The 20,363-nt window shown below is 45.0% G+C and overlaps 1 long non-coding RNA gene across 3 annotated transcripts in view; it reads left to right on the top strand.

Annotated features, from left to right (window-relative positions):
* Window positions 1–20,363, top strand: part of LOC140723715 (uncharacterized) — a 58,534-nt gene that overhangs the window by 30,498 nt on the left and 7,673 nt on the right. For 2 of the 3 annotated variants that reach the window (XR_012097950.1, XR_012097952.1), the window contains one exon: window positions 13,109–13,211. The exons of the other annotated variant lie outside the window; for it this stretch is intronic. This is a non-coding gene — a long non-coding RNA (uncharacterized lncRNA). Of the gene's footprint in view, window positions 1–13,108; window positions 13,212–20,363 lie in introns of those variants that run through there. 3 annotated transcript variants of the gene reach the window in all.

Raw genomic sequence — 20,363 nt, 5'->3', positions numbered from 1 at the left:
GATGGAGGCACCATCACCAGTCTCTGAGTTAGATGATGGAGGCACCATCACCAGTCTCTGAGTTAGATGATGGAGGCACCATCACCAGTCTCTGAGTTAGATGATGGAGGCACCATCACCAGTCTCTGAGTTAGATGATGGAGGCACCATCACCAGTCTCTGAGTTAGATGATGGAGACACCATCACCAGTCTCTGAGTTAGATGATGGAGACACCATCACCAGTTCTGAGTTAGATGATGGAGGCACCATCAACAGTTCTGAGTTAGATGATGGAGGCACCATCAACAGTTCTGAGTTAGATGATGGAGGCACCATCAACAGTTCTGAGTTAGATGATGGAGGCACCATCACCAGTCTCTGAGTTAGATGATGGAGGCACCATCACCAGTCTCTGAGTTAGATGATGGAGGCACCATCACCAGTCTCTGAGTTAGATGATGGAGACACCATCACCAGTCTCTGAGTTAGATGATGGAGACACCATCACCAGTCTCTGAGTTAGATGATGGAGACACCATCACCAGTCTCTGAGTTAGATGATGGAGACACCATCACCAGTTCTGAGTTAGATGATGGAGGCACCATCACCAGTCTCTGAGTTAGATGATGGAGGCACCATCACCAGTCTCTGAGTTAGATGATGGAGGCACCATCACCAGTCTCTGAGTTAGATGATGGAGACACCATCACCAGTCTCTGAGTTAGATGATGGAGGCACCATCACCAGTCTCTGAGTTAGATGATGGAGACACCATCACCAGTCTCTGAGTTAGATGATGGAGGCACCATCACCAGTTCTGAGTTAGATGATGGAGGCACCATCACCAGTCTCTGAGTTAGATGATGGAGGCACCATCACCAGTTCTGAGTTAGATGATGGAGACACCATCACCAGTTCTGAGTTAGATGATGGAGGCACCATCACCAGTTCTGAGTTAGATGATGGAGGCACCATCACCAGTCTCTGAGTTAGATGATGGAGGGACCATCACCAGTCTCTGAGTTAGATGATGGAGACACCATCACCAGTCTCTGAGTTAGATGATGGAGGCACCATCACCAGTCTCTGAGTTAGATTATGGAGACACCATCACCAGTCTCTGAGTTAGATGATGGAGGCACCATCAACAGTTCTGAGTTAGATGATGGATGCACCATCATCAGTCTCTGAGTTAGATGATGGAGGCACCATCACCAGTCTCTGAGTTAGATGATGGAGACACCATCACCAGTCTCTGAGTTAGATGATGGAGGCACCATCACCAGTCTCTGAGTTAGATGATGGAGGCACCATAACCAGTCTCTGAGGTAGATGATGGAGGCACCATCACCAGTCTCTGAGTTAGATGATGGAGGCACCATCACCAGTTCTGAGTTAGATGATGGAGGCACCATCACCAGTCTCTGAGTTAGATGATAGAGACACCATCACCAGTTCTGAGTTAGATGATGGAGGCACCATCACCAGTTCTGAGTTAGATGATGGAGGCACCATCACCAGTTCTGAGTTAGATGATGGAGGCACCATCACCAGTTCTGAGTTAGATGATGGAGACACCATCACCAGTTCTGAGTTAGATGATGGAGGCACCATCACCAGTTCTGAGTTAGATGATGGAGGCACCATCACCAGTCTCTGAGTTAGATGATGGAGGGACCATCACCAGTCTCTGAGTTAGATGATGGAGACACCATCACCAGTCTCTGAGTTAGATGATGGAGGCACCATCACCAGTCTCTGAGTTAGATTATGGAGACACCATCACCAGTCTCTGAGTTAGATGATGGAGGCACCATCAACAGTTCTGAGTTAGATGATGGATGCACCATCATCAGTCTCTGAGTTAGATGATGGAGGCACCATCACCAGTCTCTGAGTTAGATGATGGAGACACCATCACCAGTCTCTGAGTTAGATGATGGAGGCACCATCACCAGTCTCTGAGTTAGATGATGGAGGCACCATAACCAGTCTCTGAGGTAGATGATGGAGGTACCATCACCAGTCTCTGAGTTAGATGATGGAGGCACCATCAACAGTTCTGAGTTAGATGATGGAGGCACCATCACCAGTCTCTGAGTTAGATGATGGAGGCACCATCACCAGTCTCTGAGTTAGATGATGGAGGCACCATCACCAGTCTCTGAGTTAGATGATGGAGACACCATCACCAGTCTCTGAGTTAGATGATGGAGGCACCATCACCAGTCTCTGAGTTAGATGATGGAGGCACCATCACCAGTCTCTGAGTTAGATGATGGAGACACCATCACCAGTCTCTGAGTTAGATGATGGATGCACCATCAACAGTTCTGAGTTAGATGATGGAGGCACCATCACCAGTTCTGAGTTAGATGATGGAGGCTCCATCACCAGTTCTGAGTTAGATGATGGAGACACCATCACCAGTCTCTGAGTTAGATGATGGAGACACCATCACCAGTTCTGAGTTAGATGATGGAGGCACCATCACCAGTTCTGAGTTAGATGATGGAGGCACCATCACCAGTTCTGAGTTAGATGATGGAGACACCATCACCAGTTCTGAGTTAGATGATGGAGGCACCATCACCAGTTCTGAGTTAGATGATGGAGGGACCATCACCAGTCTCTGAGTTAGATGATGGAGACACCATCACCAGTCTCTGAGTTAGATGATGGAGGCACCATCACCAGTCTCTGAGTTAGATGATGGAGACACCATCACCAGTCTCTGAGTTAGATGATGGAGACACCATCACCAGTCTCTGAGTTAGATGATGGAGGCACCATCAACAGTTCTGAGTTAGATGATAGAGACACCATCACCAGTCTCTGAGTTAGATGATGGAGGCACCATCACCAGTCTCTGAGTTAGATGATGGAGGCACCATCACCAGTCTCTGAGTTAGATGATGGAGGCACCATCACCAGTCTCTGAGTTAGATGATGGAGACACCATCACCAGTTCTGAGTTAGATGATGGAGGTACCATCACCAGTCTCTGAGTTAGATGATGGAGGCACCATCAACAGTTCTGAGTTTGATGATGGAGGCAGCATCACCAGTCTCTGAGTTAGATGATGGAGGCACCATCACCAGTCTCTGAGTTAGATGATGGAGACACCATCACCAGTCTCTGAGTTAGATGATGGAGGCACCATCACCAGTCTCTGAGTTAGATGATGGAGGCACCATCACCAGTCTCTGAGTTAGATGATGGAGACACCATCACCAGTCTCTGAGTTAGATGATGGAGGCACCATCAACAGTTCTGAGTTAGATGATGGAGGCATCATCAACAGTTCTGAGTTAGATGATGGAGGCACCATCACCAGTCTCTGAGTTAGATGATGGAGGCACCATCACCAGTCTCTGAGTTAGATGATGGAGGCACCATCAACAGTTCTGAGTTAGATGATGGAGGCACCATCACCAGTCTCTGAGTTAGATGATGGAGGCACCATCAACAGTTCTGAGTTAGATGATAGAGACACCATCACCAGTCTCTGAGTTAGATGATGGAGGCACCATCACCAGTTCTGAGTTAGATGATGGAGGCACCATCACCAGTTCTGAGTTAGATGATGGAGGCAACATCACCAGTCTCTGAGTTAGATGATGGAGGCACCATCACCAGTTCTGAGTTAGATGATGGAGGCACCATCACCAGTCTCTGAGTTAGATGATGGAGGCACCATCACCAGTCTCTGAGTTAGATGATGGAGGCACCATCACCAGTTCTGAGTTAGATGATGGAGGGACCATCACCAGTCTCTGAGTTAGATGATGGAGGCACCATCACCAGTACTGAGTTAGATGATGGAGGCACCATCACCAGTCTCTGAGTTAGATGATGGAGGCACCATCACCAGTCTCTGAGTTAGATGATGGAGGCACCATCACCAGTCTCTGAGTTAGATGATGGAGGGACCATCACCAGTCTCTGAGTTAGATGATGGAGGCACCATCACCAGTCTCTGAGTTAGATGATGGAGGCACCATCACCAGTTCTGAGTTAGATGATGGAGGCACCATCACCAGTTCTGAGTTAGATGATGGAGGCACCATCACCAGTCTCTGAGTTAGATGATGGAGGCACCATCACCAGTTCTGAGTTAGATGATGGAGAAACCATCAACAGTCTCTGAGTTAGATGATGGAGGCACCATCACCAGTCTCTGAGTTAGATGATGGAGACACCATCACCAGTCTCTGAGTTAGATGATGGAGACACCATCACCAGTCTCTGAGTTAGATGATGGAGGCACCATCACTAGTCTCTGAGTTAGATGATGGAGACACCATCACCAGTTCTGAGTTAGATATGGAGACACCATCACCAGTCTCTGAGTTAGATGATGGAGACACCATCACCAGTCTCTGAGTTAGATGATGGAGGCACCATCACCAGTCTCTGTGTTAGATGATGGAGACACCATCACCAGTCTCTGAGTTAGATGATGGAGACACCATCACCAGTTCTGAGTTAGATGATGGAGGCACCATCACCAGTCTCTGAGTTAGATGATGGAGGCACCATCACCAGTTCTGAGTTAGATGATGGAGACACCATCACCAGTTCTGAGTTAGATGATGGAGGCACCATCACCAGTCTCTGAGTTAGATGATGGAGGCACCATCACCAGTTCTGAGTTAGATGATGGAGGCACCATCACCAGTTCTGAGTTAGATGATGGAGGCACCATCACCAGTTCTGAGTTAGATGATGGAGGGACCATCACCAGTCTCTGAGTTAGATGATGGAGGCACCATCACCAGTTCTGAGTTAGATGATGGAGGCACCATCACCAGTCTCTGAGTTAGATGATGGAGGCACCATCACCAGTCTCTGAGTTAGATGATGGAGACACCATCACCAGTCTCTGAGTTAGATGATGGAGGCACCATCACCAGTTCTGAGTTAGATGATGGAGGCACCATCACCAGTCTCTGAGTTAGATGATGGAGGCACCATCACCAGTTCTGAGTTAGATGATGGAGGCACCATCACCAGTCTCTGAGTTAGATGATGGAGGCACCATCACCAGTCTCTGAGTTAGATGATGGAGGCACCATCACCAGTCTCTGAGTTAGATGATGGAGGCACCATCACCAGTCTCTGAGTTAGATGATGGAGGCACCATCACCAGTCTCTGAGTTAGATGATGGAGACACCATCACCAGTCTCTGAGTTAGATGATGGAGACACCATCACCAGTTCTGAGTTAGATGATGGAGGCACCATCAACAGTTCTGAGTTAGATGATGGAGGCACCATCAACAGTTCTGAGTTAGATGATGGAGGCACCATCAACAGTTCTGAGTTAGATGATGGAGGCACCATCACCAGTTCTGAGTTAGATGATGGAGGCACCATCACCAGTCTCTGAGTTAGATGATGGAGGCACCATCACCAGTCTCTGAGTTAGATGATGGAGGCACCATCACCAGTCTCTGAGTTAGATGATGGAGACACCATCACCAGTCTCTGAGTTAGATGATGGAGACACCATCACCAGTCTCTGAGTTAGATGATAGAGACACCATCACCAGTCTCTGAGTTAGATGATGGAGGCACCATCACCAGTCTCTGAGTTAGATGATGGAGGCACCATCACCAGTCTCTGAGTTAGATGATGGAGACACCATCACCAGTTCTGAGTTAGATGATGGAGGTACCATCACCAGTCTCTGAGTTAGATGATGGAGGCACCATCAACAGTTCTGAGTTTGATGATGGAGGCAGCATCACCAGTCTCTGAGTTAGATGATGGAGGCACCATCACCAGTCTCTGAGTTAGATGATGGAGACACCATCACCAGTCTCTGAGTTAGATGATGGAGGCACCATCACCAGTCTCTGAGTTAGATGATGGAGGCACCATCACCAGTCTCTGAGTTAGATGATGGAGACACCATCACCAGTCTCTGAGTTAGATGATGGAGGCACCATCAACAGTTCTGAGTTAGATGATGGAGGCATCATCAACAGTTCTGAGTTAGATGATGGAGGCACCATCACCAGTCTCTGAGTTAGATGATGGAGGCACCATCACCAGTCTCTGAGTTAGATGATGGAGGCACCATCAACAGTTCTGAGTTAGATGATGGAGGCACCATCACCAGTCTCTGAGTTAGATGATGGAGGCACCATCAACAGTTCTGAGTTAGATGATAGAGACACCATCACCAGTCTCTGAGTTAGATGATGGAGGCACCATCACCAGTTCTGAGTTAGATGATGGAGGCACCATCACCAGTTCTGAGTTAGATGATGGAGGCAACATCACCAGTCTCTGAGTTAGATGATGGAGGCACCATCACCAGTTCTGAGTTAGATGATGGAGGCACCATCACCAGTCTCTGAGTTAGATGATGGAGGCACCATCACCAGTCTCTGAGTTAGATGATGGAGGCACCATCACCAGTTCTGAGTTAGATGATGGAGGGACCATCACCAGTCTCTGAGTTAGATGATGGAGGCACCATCACCAGTACTGAGTTAGATGATGGAGGCACCATCACCAGTCTCTGAGTTAGATGATGGAGGCACCATCACCAGTCTCTGAGTTAGATGATGGAGGCACCATCACCAGTCTCTGAGTTAGATGATGGAGGGACCATCACCAGTCTCTGAGTTAGATGATGGAGGCACCATCACCAGTTCTGAGTTAGATGATGGAGGCACCATCACCAGTTCTGAGTTAGATGATGGAGGCACCATCACCAGTCTCTGAGTTAGATGATGGAGGCACCATCACCAGTTCTGAGTTAGATGATGGAGGCACCATCACCAGTCTCTGAGTTAGATGATGGAGGCACATTCACCAGTCTCTGAGTTAGATGATGGAGGCACCATCACCAGTCTCTGAGTTAGATGATGGAGGCACCATCACCAGTCTCTGAGTTAGATGATGGAGGCACCATCACCAGTTCTGAGTTACATGATGGAGGCACCATCACCAGTCTCTGAGTTAGATGATGGAGGCACCATCACCAGTTCTGAGTTAGATGATGGAGAAACCATCAACAGTCTCTGAGTTAGATGATGGAGGCACCATCACCAGTCTCTGAGTTAGATGATGGAGACACCATCACCAGTCTCTGAGTTAGATGATGGAGACACCATCACCAGTCTCTGAGTTAGATGATGGAGGCACCATCACTAGTCTCTGAGTTAGATGATGGAGACACCATCACCAGTTCTGAGTTAGATATGGAGACACCATCACCAGTCTCTGAGTTAGATGATGGAGACACCATCACCAGTCTCTGAGTTAGATGATGGAGGCACCATCACCAGTCTCTGTGTTAGATGATGGAGACACCATCACCAGTCTCTGAGTTAGATGATGGAGACACCATCACCAGTTCTGAGTTAGATGATGGAGGCACCATCACCAGTCTCTGAGTTAGATGATGGAGGCACCATCACCAGTTCTGAGTTAGATGATGGAGACACCATCACCAGTTCTGAGTTAGATGATGGAGGCACCATCACCAGTCTCTGAGTTAGATGATGGAGGCACCATCACCAGTTCTGAGTTAGATGATGGAGGCACCATCACCAGTTCTGAGTTAGATGATGGAGGCACCATCACCAGTTCTGAGTTAGATGATGGAGGGACCATCACCAGTCTCTGAGTTAGATGATGGAGGCACCATCACCAGTTCTGAGTTAGATGATGGAGGCACCATCACCAGTCTCTGAGTTAGATGATGGAGGCACCATCACCAGTCTCTGAGTTAGATGATGGAGACACCATCACCAGTCTCTGAGTTAGATGATGGAGGCACCATCACCAGTTCTGAGTTAGATGATGGAGGCACCATCACCAGTCTCTGAGTTAGATGATGGAGGCACCATCACCAGTTCTGAGTTAGATGATGGAGGCACCATCACCAGTCTCTGAGTTAGATGATGGAGGCACCATCACCAGTCTCTGAGTTAGATGATGGAGGCACCATCACCAGTCTCTGAGTTAGATGATGGAGGCACCATCACCAGTCTCTGAGTTAGATGATGGAGGCACCATCACCAGTCTCTGAGTTAGATGATGGAGACACCATCACCAGTCTCTGAGTTAGATGATGGAGACACCATCACCAGTTCTGAGTTAGATGATGGAGGCACCATCAACAGTTCTGAGTTAGATGATGGAGGCACCATCAACAGTTCTGAGTTAGATGATGGAGGCACCATCAACAGTTCTGAGTTAGATGATGGAGGCACCATCACCAGTCTCTGAGTTAGATGATGGAGGCACCATCACCAGTCTCTGAGTTAGATGATGGAGGCACCATCACCAGTCTCTGAGTTAGATGATGGAGACACCATCACCAGTCTCTGAGTTAGATGATGGAGACACCATCACCAGTCTCTGAGTTAGATGATGGAGACACCATCACCAGTCTCTGAGTTAGATGATGGAGACACCATCACCAGTTCTGAGTTAGATGATGGAGGCACCATCACCAGTCTCTGAGTTAGATGATGGAGGCACCATCACCAGTCTCTGAGTTAGATGATGGAGGCACCATCACCAGTCTCTGAGTTAGATGATGGAGACACCATCACCAGTCTCTGAGTTAGATGATGGAGGCACCATCACCAGTCTCTGAGTTAGATGATGGAGACACCATCACCAGTTCTGAGTTAGATGATGGAGGCACCATCACCAGTCTCTGAGTTAGATGATAGAGACACCATCACCAGTTCTGAGTTAGATGATGGAGGCACCATCACCAGTTCTGAGTTAGATGATGGAGGCACCATCACCAGTTCTGAGTTAGATGATGGAGGCACCATCACCAGTTCTGAGTTAGATGATGGAGGCACCATCACCAGTTCTGAGTTAGATGATGGAGACACCATCACCAGTTCTGAGTTAGATGATGGAGGCACCATCACCAGTTCTGAGTTAGATGATGGAGGCACCATCACCAGTCTCTGAGTTAGATGATGGAGACACCATCACCAGTCTCTGAGTTAGATGATGGAGACACCATCACCAGTCTCTGAGTTAGATGATGGAGGCACCATCACCAGTCTCTGAGTTAGATTATGGAGGCACCATCACCAGTCTCTGAGTTAGATGATGGAGGCACCATCAACAGTTCTGAGTTAGATGATGGATGCACCATCATCAGTCTCTGAGTTAGATGATGGAGGCACCATCACCAGTCTCTGAGTTAGATGATGGAGACACCATCACCAGTCTCTGAGTTAGATGATGGAGGCACCATCACCAGTCTCTGAGTTAGATGATGGAGGCACCATAACCAGTCTCTGAGGTAGATGATGGAGGCACCATCACCAGTCTCTGAGTTAGATGATGGAGGCACCATCACCAGTTCTGAGTTAGATGATGGAGGCACCATCACCAGTCTCTGAGTTAGATGATAGAGACACCATCACCAGTTCTGAGTTAGATGATGGAGGCACCATCACCAGTTCTGAGTTAGATGATGGAGGCACCATCACCAGTTCTGAGTTAGATGATGGAGGCACCATCACCAGTTCTGAGTTAGATGATGGAGACACCATCACCAGTTCTGAGTTAGATGATGGAGGCACCATCACCAGTCTCTGAGTTAGATGATGGAGGGACCATCACCAGTCTCTGAGTTAGATGATGGAGGGACCATCACCAGTCTCTGAGTTAGATGATGGAGGCACCATCACCAGTCTCTGAGTTAGATTATGGAGACACCATCACCAGTCTCTGAGTTAGATGATGGAGGCACCATCAACAGTTCTGAGTTAGATGATGGATGCACCATCATCAGTCTCTGAGTTAGATGATGGAGGCACCATCACCAGTCTCTGAGTTAGATGATGGAGACACCATCACCAGTCTCTGAGTTAGATGATGGAGGCACCATCACCAGTCTCTGAGTTAGATGATGGAGGCACCATAACCAGTCTCTGAGGTAGATGATGGAGGTACCATCACCAGTCTCTGAGTTAGATGATGGAGGCACCATCAACAGTTCTGAGTTAGATGATGGAGGCACCATCACCAGTCTCTGAGTTAGATGATGGAGGCACCATCACCAGTCTCTGAGTTAGATGATGGAGGCACCATCACCAGTCTCTGAGTTAGATGATGGAGACACCATCACCAGTCTCTGAGTTAGATGATGGAGGCACCATCACCAGTCTCTGAGTTAGATGATGGAGGCACCATCACCAGTCTCTGAGTTAGATGATGGAGACACCATCACCAGTCTCTGAGTTAGATGATGGATGCACCATCAACAGTTCTGAGTTAGATGATGGAGGCACCATCACCAGTTCTGAGTTAGATGATGGAGGCACCATCACCAGTTCTGAGTTAGATGATGGAGACACCATCACCAGTCTCTGAGTTAGATGATGGAGACACCATCACCAGTTCTGAGTTAGATGATGGAGGCACCATCACCAGTTCTGAGTTAGATGATGGAGGCACCATCACCAGTTCTGAGTTAGATGATGGAGACACCATCACCAGTTCTGAGTTAGATGATGGAGGCACCATCACCAGTTCTGAGTTAGATGATGGAGGGACCATCACCAGTCTCTGAGTTAGATGATGGAGACACCATCACCAGTCTCTGAGTTAGATGATGGAGGCACCATCACCAGTCTCTGAGTTAGATGATGGAGACACCATCACCAGTCTCTGAGTTAGATGATGGAGACACCATCACCAGTCTCTGAGTTAGATGATGGAGGCACCATCAACAGTTCTGAGTTAGATGATAGAGACACCATCACCAGTCTCTGAGTTAGATGATGGAGGCACCATCACCAGTCTCTGAGTTAGATGATGGAGGCACCATCACCAGTCTCTGAGTTAGATGATGGAGGCACCATCACCAGTCTCTGAGTTAGATGATGGAGACACCATCACCAGTTCTGAGTTAGATGATGGAGGTACCATCACCAGTCTCTGAGTTAGATGATGGAGGCACCATCAACAGTTCTGAGTTTGATGATGGAGGCAGCATCACCAGTCTCTGAGTTAGATGATGGAGGCACCATCACCAGTCTCTGAGTTAGATGATGGAGACACCATCACCAGTCTCTGAGTTAGATGATGGAGGCACCATCACCAGTCTCTGAGTTAGATGATGGAGGCACCATCACCAGTCTCTGAGTTAGATGATGGAGACACCATCACCAGTCTCTGAGTTAGATGATGGAGGCACCATCAACAGTTCTGAGTTAGATGATGGAGGCATCATCAACAGTTCTGAGTTAGATGATGGAGGCACCATCACCAGTCTCTGAGTTAGATGATGGAGGCACCATCACCAGTCTCTGAGTTAGATGATGGAGGCACCATCAACAGTTCTGAGTTAGATGATGGAGGCACCATCAACAGTTCTGAGTTAGATGATGGAGGCACCATCACCAGTCTCTGATTTAGATGATGGAGACACCATCACCAGTCTCTGAGTTAGATGATGTAGACACCATCACCAGTCTCTGAGTTAGATGATGGAGGCACCATCACCAGTCTCTGAGTTAGATGATGGAGACACCATCACCAGTCTCTGAGTTAGATGATGGAGACACCATCACCAGTCTCTGAGTTAGATGATGGAGGCACCATCACCAGTCTCTGAGTTAGATGATGGAGACACCATCACCAGTCTCTGAGTTAGATGATGGAGGCACCATCACCAGTCTCTGAGTTAGATGATGGAGACACCATCACCAGTCTCTGAGTTAGATGATGGAGGCACCATCACCAGTCTCTGAGTTAGATGATGGAGACACCATCACCAGTTCTGAGTTAGATGATGGAGGCACCATCACCAGTCTCTGAGTTAGATGATAGAGACACCATCACCAGTTCTGAGTTAGATGATGGAGGCACCATCACCAGTCTCTGAGTTAGATGATGGAGACACCATCACCAGTCTCTGAGTTAGATGATGGAGGCACCATCAACAGTTCTGAGTTAGATGATGGAGGCACCATCACCAGTCTCTGAGTTAGATGATGGAGACACCATCACCAGTCTCTGAGTTAGATGATGGAGGCACCATCACCAGTCTCTGAGTTAGATGATGGAGGCACCATCACCAGTTCTGAGTTAGATGATGGAGACACCATCACCAGTTCTGAGTTAGATGAATCTCGAGGAATATGGACAGCAGACTGCGTCTGCAGCAGAGTGAATCATACAAGGGTTAAATCCACCTGACTTCTTAGTCAGTAATCTACCCAAGGAAGATGTCTGGGTGCTTGAAGGCACAGGTAAAAATGCTGATAAAAATTCCATCTTCACATTAAGGAAAGCCTCCATAATTTATGGTATGATAATTGTGCTAAATTGTAAAATATGTGTTTCTTTCCCTCCTGTGTGACTCCTTTAGGTGGGTCTGTCCTGCTGGTGCAATAAGTCACACTGAAGGATTGTGTTGGAGTAGGACAGATATGTTCCATGAGTATGACAATAACAAATGGTTCAAATGGTTCAATTTAATAACAGAGAATGTATACAGTATGAAACCTGAAATGCTTAGTCTTCACAGACATCCACAAAACAAGAAACCACAAGGAATAAATGACAGAAACCTCAGAACCCCAAAGGCCCCCAGTTGTTCGACCAGTTGAGGGGAATGCCTTTGCTAATTTAGGCACCCGTCGCCAAATATTAACGATATGGACTTACCTCATATTATCAGGGGTGGGGGAGAAGTTGCAGTGGGAGTGAAAGGTTCCCTGGCACTGAGTACAGTCTTTTAGATTTCCACTGGTTTTGCACACTCCACATCTGGGGTTGAGTGTCTCATTTTCACTGGTCTGCAGCAACATCTGGAGCGAAACATTAAAAAAAGCGTACTCTCTTACTTGAAGGGTTGTTCAGAAGTGGGTGGCCTTGGCCAATTTGTGTTTTCTTCAGTTAGTAATTCCTTTTTCAATACAAAGCATACTTTTTATCTTGACACCCAAGCAATAAATGCTATTTACTTATTTTAAAACTTTATAGTATAAAACAGAATGGGCTGATGACAGCAATCGGCCAGATGACTTACTTGGACTCCAGCTGTGCTTTGTGATTGTTGACTCTTCTCAGGCACTGCGGATAATGTGATTCGAGTGTCACCATCTTTTTTTGCACAGGAGAAACATCTCCAGGTACCTCTGGGCAGACAAAGAAGCCAAAATCAATAGGTGACAAACCAAAGCTATCTGAACTAAGAAGATCCAGCTCTATTCAAAATGCATTGTTTTTAATCTATTACATTTTTAAAGATTAAATATGAGAATCTTCAAGAAATTATTTAAATTGGCTCATTGCCTGTTCTGGCAGATGTGAATGAGACAGAACGAGGCCTTGTCTGCCCTTACAGGTTGATGTAAATAATCTCAGTGTTCAGATTAAATTAATGTCTCCTGATAAACTAGTCATTATTTATCTTTTGTATTCAGCCTGACAGAAACAATTAAACTGATCCTTTGTTTCATTTTATTTATTTGTTTGTTTATTTATTTAGATTTACAGCATGGAATAGGCCCTTCTGGCCCTCCAAGCTGCACCAACAACAACCCACCGACTTAACCCTACTAACCGGTACATGTTTTGACTGTGGGAGGAAGCTGGAGCACCCAAAGGAAACCCAGCGTTCCACGGGGGGGGGGGGGTGGTGGGGGGGGAGGGAGACATACAATTTCCTTACAGAGGACACTGGGATTCAACCAGAGTGAACATTTACTTCAAGAACAGTGATGATTCCATTTGAGGAATTATCCTTTGGTTCTGTACCGGAACTTAAGTGATGCTATCAGCAACTTAAATAGCATACACTGTTATAAACAGTGAATGCATTGAAAAATTCATTGTGAAGTCCCACCAAAGACTTTTCAATGGTTGTAAGGCAGAGGTGTTGAACTCAATTGCACATGGGGCCAAAACTCAAAGCACACTTTAGGTCGCGGGCCGAACAGGATAAACATTTATTGAACACACTAAAACTAAACATTTTTTGAACATAAATATGAATAAAAACAGACAGGAATATTATTCCAGAAAAAAATAAACTAAAACTTTAAATAACTTAAATATTTTGCTCTCCATAAAAATATCTCCTGTCAGTATTATACAAGTTAGAAATATGAGCATGCTGCAAAAAAACCCTGAAAATATAAATAAAATTTGTGCTTTTCAGCAAAAGTTAAAACAACAACAAATCAAAACACTCAGTTTCTTTGCTCTTATGCCGTTTTGTCAGAGCTGGATGCTTGGCATCTTTTCTTGGCAATAAGTTCATTTAGGTTTGGTGTAAGGTTCTGTGTTGTGGAGATTCTCAGGATGGACTGCAGGTGTTCATCAGTGAGACAACTCCTGTGTGATGTTTTGTTAATCTTCATCACTGAGAAAAGCTTCTCATACAGATATGTGCTACCAAACATGCACAAGGTTCGAGCCGCATGTAGACGGAGCTGAGGCATTGCTTCAAGAATGGAGCGAATAAACTGTACGGGCCCTGCAGTGTCTTACTTTGCCTTTAGTGTCCCATTACACTGCAGCTCTATCAGCTCCATCTGAATCTGTACAGGTGCAGTTTCCACGTCGACGGCAAATGGGTTGCGAAGCAGCTCGAAGTTAATTTTTTGTGCTTCAAAGTCACCAAAGCGCCGTGCGAACTCAGTGCGAAGTGTGCTCGGTTTATCAGCAAAGTGCGCATTTGGGAACATCATTGCGCCGACCTGGTTCAACATTACTTGGCAACAGGGAAAATGAGGCAAGTTGCACTGGTGCATTTGTGTCTCCCATAAGAGCAGCTTCACTTGAAATGCCTTCACTGCATCATACATGTCAGTGATCATGCAGTCACGTCCCTGGAGCTGAAGGTTTAAGACGCTGAGATGTGTTGTTATGTCAGCCAGAAACGCCAACTCACATTTCCACTTTTCATCCCGCAAAACTGTGGAGACTTTTCCTTTACTGTCCATGAACTGACAGATTTCCTTGTTGAGCTTAAAAACTCTATTGAGAACTTTTCCCCGACTCAGCCAACGCACCTCTGTATGATAAGGAATGTCGGCAAACTCTGAATCTATTTCCCGCATAAAAGACTGAAATTGCCGGTGATTTAAACCTTTAGCTCGGATAAAGTTTACGGCTTGTGTTACAGTGCTCATTACATGTTCCATCTTTAGGACTTTACCACACAGCGTTTCTTGGTGTATGATGCAGTGATATGTTGTTAACTCACCAGTACAGTTCTCCTCCTGCATCTTTACCCGCATCCTTCCCACTTAGTCCACTTTTTTCACCGCACATCGCCGGTGCTCCATCTGTTGTAAGTCCAATAAGTTTGTCCCAGAGCAATTTCATATCGGTTACACTTTGACATACATTTTCAAAAATGTCTTTTCCTGTCGTTGTCCCATGCATCAATTTAATGTTCAATATTTCCTCTGTAACGCACAAATTGGAGTCCACTCCTCGGATGAAGATAGCCAGCTGTGCAGTGTCCGTCATATCAGCACTTCCATCCACAGCAAGCGAGTATGCAATAAATGGGTTGCTTCTTTCAATCAACTGTGTTCTTAAATCAGTGGCTATCTCACAAACTATACTCAGCAACCCATCGGTTTTGAAAGACTCTTTTTTCAGAATCAACTTTTCTCTTCGCCATTGTTAGGGGTTAGCTTTGACTTCAGAATAGCGTTGTATACAGCAACAGACGCTTGACGCGGGAATGTTCCCGGGTAGCCTATCGGCAGCTGTTGCGCTGCATTATGGGATCTGTAGTTTGTGTGTTATCAGCGCTTCATATCGCCGTGCCATTAATAATTAAAATAATAGATCTATCTAAAATGATCTTGCAGGCCGGATATAATTGTACGCCGGGCCGAATATGGCCCGCGGGCCTTGTGTTTGACACATATGTTGTAAGGTAACAAAGCAATCTCACGTTTTCCTTCGATTACCTCTACCCTTTTGCTGAAATCACACTTTCCTAGTACAGCTATGTACTATTCTGGCATCCTACTGTGTGGCCATTCCTTGTACGTGGTGACTGCATGGTATTAAACAGTATAGCCTAATCCTAGGCTAGTACAGTGTCTATCAATACATTTTTAGAAGTCACAATTAATTTTCAACCATTGATATACTTCTGAAATACAGCAACAGATGCACGCCCAGCAAAATCCCATGAAGAAAACCTATATATATTAGCAAGATATGCCATGTTCTGAACATTGGACAAGAATTAGACAGCATATGAGGAAGAAATTAACTGCTTTGAACTGCAGTAGTTAGATCTTTTCAATTCACCTCAGGGAATGGACATGACCTTTATTTATCTAAAGGATGACATCTCTGACAATGAAACACATGCACTGCATTGCACTGAAGTCAAATTTATGTGCTTAAATTCCTGTGGTAGGCTTTGTAGCTTATGCTCCAGAGATGCTGATCAACAAAGCCCTGGTTAGATATGAAAATGAGTTGAAGCCACATCTTCCCTTTCTATCTGATGTAGGATTCCTGAATCAGCAAGTGATGTAGAAATTAATTTGTTTCTGTTGCCAGGAACAAGTACTGTATGGCCTTGTCTGATCATTTATTATTTAATGATTCTATGAGGTGATGTGCTGGTTCTACAATCCTTATACTTACGTGGGTATTTCTGTAAGAGGGGGAACAAGGCAACTTAAGTGAAAGGCCCTTGGACAACCATCACAGCAGATTAATTCACCTCCATCTCTGCAGATCGCACATTCATCATCGTTCTTTTGCTTCGATAGAAAACAGGAAAATATTGCAAGGATTATGTTGGAGTAAACCAAGACTTTGAAGCTGAACTAACTCAAGAGTTTCACTCATACCAAACTTGCGTGCTCATCATCTTTTAATCTAGTATTGAACTATTCAACCATAACTTGACCTCCAAGTTGTTTTGATTAACTCTGCACTAAATCAAACTTAATGAAGTATTGGAGACACAAGAGACCACAGTTGCTTGAATCTGGCCCAACTAACAATCTGCTGGATGAACTCAATGGGTCAAGTAGCACCTGAGTTAATGCAGATGCTGTTCGACCCACTGAATTCCTCCAACAGTACGTTGTTGCTGGTGAACTCTCTGGTGCTCTGACATGAACATTGGAAATTTGGTACCGCAGGGTCCGTCCCTGCCTTTGGTTTTGTTAGAAAAGTATGATAATTTTCTCTTCTCATCCCCTCCTGTTTAATGATCATACAACCATCTCCGTTTGTTGGAGTGGTCCATGGATGCTGCTTCCCAGCTGTCTATGTGATACGCCATCTGGTATACCAGTCAGAGCAGTACTATGTGGAGAGCAAGCTGTCGCCAATGCAACAGGCTCCCCTTCTCCACGCAGCTGATGAATCTAAAGGAACGGCAGAGCCTGATACAATTTGGCACCTGCTGCATCACAAGAGCTGTAATTCAACGTTGAATTCAACCTTAGACTGTCTTAGGGACTCTAGTTCTGGATTTTTCCATGGAGTTTACTCCTGAAGACTACCTATGAGTGGGTATAGCTACAAGGCAGTGGAGGTCTGAGATCAGAGTTTTCCTTCTCCTAGATGATCTGCCAACCACGGCTGATGAGCCCCATCTGCTCGAAGCAACTGGTTTTAAGGTGCCAGTAATCCCCCTTTGCCCCTTCTCCTGCCTGTAGAAATGGTTCTGCCGGGCTAAGCCACATGTGAAGGCCAGGAGCTGGACTTGGTTGTCAGAGGCTATCTGAGATGCATGCCATTGGAAGCATTTAGTAGGAAGTGGAAGCTTATCTCCACTTCCTCCCCTGGCTGTGACAGTCTTAAGTTGATAGCATCATCCATTACCAGTTATGATTGGTTTAGAATTCAAACATCTTGAAAATGAAAGGCTGGACTTGTTGAACCAATGATTCCTTGGTAATGTGATTCTTTTATGTCATAATTCTATGGATTATTGTGGCATCACTACATCTTAGAAATATTCAGTGCAATGCAGCATCAAGCCCCTGTGTACCCTCTGTTGATGACAGAGATTTGTAGGCTCAGTATAATCACAAATAATATTGTCAATGACTGACTACATCTGTAGTATGGTTTCACTCCTCCCCAGCTCTACATCCAGATCATCTTCCTCCATTGTCCAACTTATTGAGACTTCACTCATATGATTCAATTCTTAACTACCTAAGTATCTCAGCAATGGCTTTTCTTCTGCAACTGCTTTGTTCTTTCTAATATCCTGAGATTGGTCCTTGCCCTTCTCTCTTCAACCCCATCTGAGAAGATGAGATCAGCTTTGAACATTATTTTCTACCTCTTCACTCCTTCTCCTTCTGCATCTGCTGCCTTTGTGCCATCAAACTTCTTATTCAACATGCCATCTTGATATCCAGTTGTAAACAAATAACTCACTTTGGTCCTCCCAACTGATTCTGTCTTTCTCCAAGACCATTGTCTCAGATTATATCAGTTTGTTCACATCCTCCGTGTTTTTCCTTATCAAAAGTTGGAATGACAATCCCATTGCTTTCTCTACATGGCGTTGGTCTCTTATTTCTACCTCAGCACTGTCATCTCCTTTGTTATAATATAGTCCTTTGTTATAATATAGGAAATATAAATATTTCCTTTTGAGACTGTCACCCAAACCTTTCTCATCTCCAGACTTAAATATCTGAATGCTCTTCAAAGTAGCGTGTCATGTTTAAATTCTCCAAAGGGAGGTCACCCAGAGTCCTACAACCCATCCAGTTGTGTTAACCACCATCTTTATCAATCTCCTTTAACTCATGTTCTTCTCACCATATGTTTAAACTCTCATAGTATCATTCCTTATTACCTTAAATTTCTTTAGCCTTACGCCTCCACCCATTCCTCTGACTCTTGTTTGGTGTCCCACCTTTTATAGCTGTACCTATCCCCTTACCCTCCCCATTTCTGTCTCTTTAAAGTTATTTCTGACTTAGCTCATATTCACTGTAACCTCTTCTTTTGATGTAGGCCATCACTGATTCTCCTTCTCTCTTCGTAGTTGCAGTGGCCCTGCTGAATGTTTCCAGTATTCTCTGTTGTTATTTACAATCTCTTTTTTGTTCAGTGTCCACCTTTCTGTGACCTATGGTTCTGTTTCATGCCTTGTATTGTTTTGAACATTAAAGATGATTTAAATATACCGAATTGTCACTATCCTTCTGTAATACCTGACTCACCCCTATAAGTTGTCCCAGTGTTATTCCTCTGTAGCGTGCAGCCATCTTCCAAGTTTTGTTTTTACTCTTTCCTCCAAGTTCCTCGGGCTTGTTAAGTATTTGTGCATCTCCGACAACCTTGATACCTTTTTTTGAAATTCCTGAATGGAATGTGACATATCACATTAATTTCGAAGGTATTTTGGTTCATTGTTCCTGTGCGGCTCTTTAAGTTAGCTACTCCAGTAATATAGGCAGTGGTGCAACTGTTATTGCTGCTGACTGACAAGATTAGTGACCCGTGTTTGACTCTGACCTTAGGTGCAATGTTCCCTCCAAGGTGTGTGCGCATGCGCGTGCACACATCTTTTACTACTAGTGCCCAAAAAAATTTAAATTGCGCGCAAAAGGTTGTCACCCTCTACCTCATTGACATGTGAAGTACATTTCATGATCGTACTCAATCACATTTCCTTTTCTGGTTTCTGATGCGGACGGTGTTGACAATATGGAGTTTGCAATGACTTATCTGCAGATTTTAGTTTTTGCTAGCTGTTAAAATTAATACCTCTATATATAAGATTCAGTGCGCACATGTTGCAACTGGGCAAAAAAAAGGAAAGCAAAAGATTTTTGCATATACTGGTCATTGCAAGTTAGAGGGAAGATTGCTTAGGCACTATCTATATGAAGTTGATACATTCTCCTGTAACGATATATATGCTGTCCCCTAGAGCTCCCATTTTATCACGCATTTCAAAGTTGTGCTGGTAGATTAATCTGCTACTGTAAATAATTCAGTGCAGGTAAGTAGCAAAAAAGATTTAATGGAAGTTGATGGTATATTAAAGAGAATATATTAAAGGATTAAAGAAATAAAACCAGGAATAGAACTTATAGTTTTGCTGTGCAGGCAGCAGCATGGACCAAATGGGCTGAATGGCCTCTTTCTGTGTCATAATATGTAAGTAACCCATAACATGTCCTGCCAAGTAGTCTTGGAAATGTTTTCCCCTCAATCTGTTATCCGAGAATCTTATAAACTTTGCTAAAGAATCCTTTTCTATCATAAGGCTTGTTCTTGTCTCTGGTTCCTTCGCTAATCACCTTATATTTGTGTCTCCTGGTTACCAATTGCACCTGTAAACTATTTTGCCCTATTTTTAATCTTCACTGTTATAAGGGAGAGCAAGTCCTGTTTCTCAGT

This window comes from Hemitrygon akajei, chromosome 3 (assembly GCF_048418815.1).
Source record: "Hemitrygon akajei chromosome 3, sHemAka1.3, whole genome shotgun sequence".
In the NCBI taxonomy this organism is placed as follows: Eukaryota; Metazoa; Chordata; class Chondrichthyes; order Myliobatiformes; family Dasyatidae; genus Hemitrygon; species Hemitrygon akajei.
Note: the sequence above shows the minus strand (reverse complement) of the source record. Positions and strands in the feature narration are given on the sequence as shown.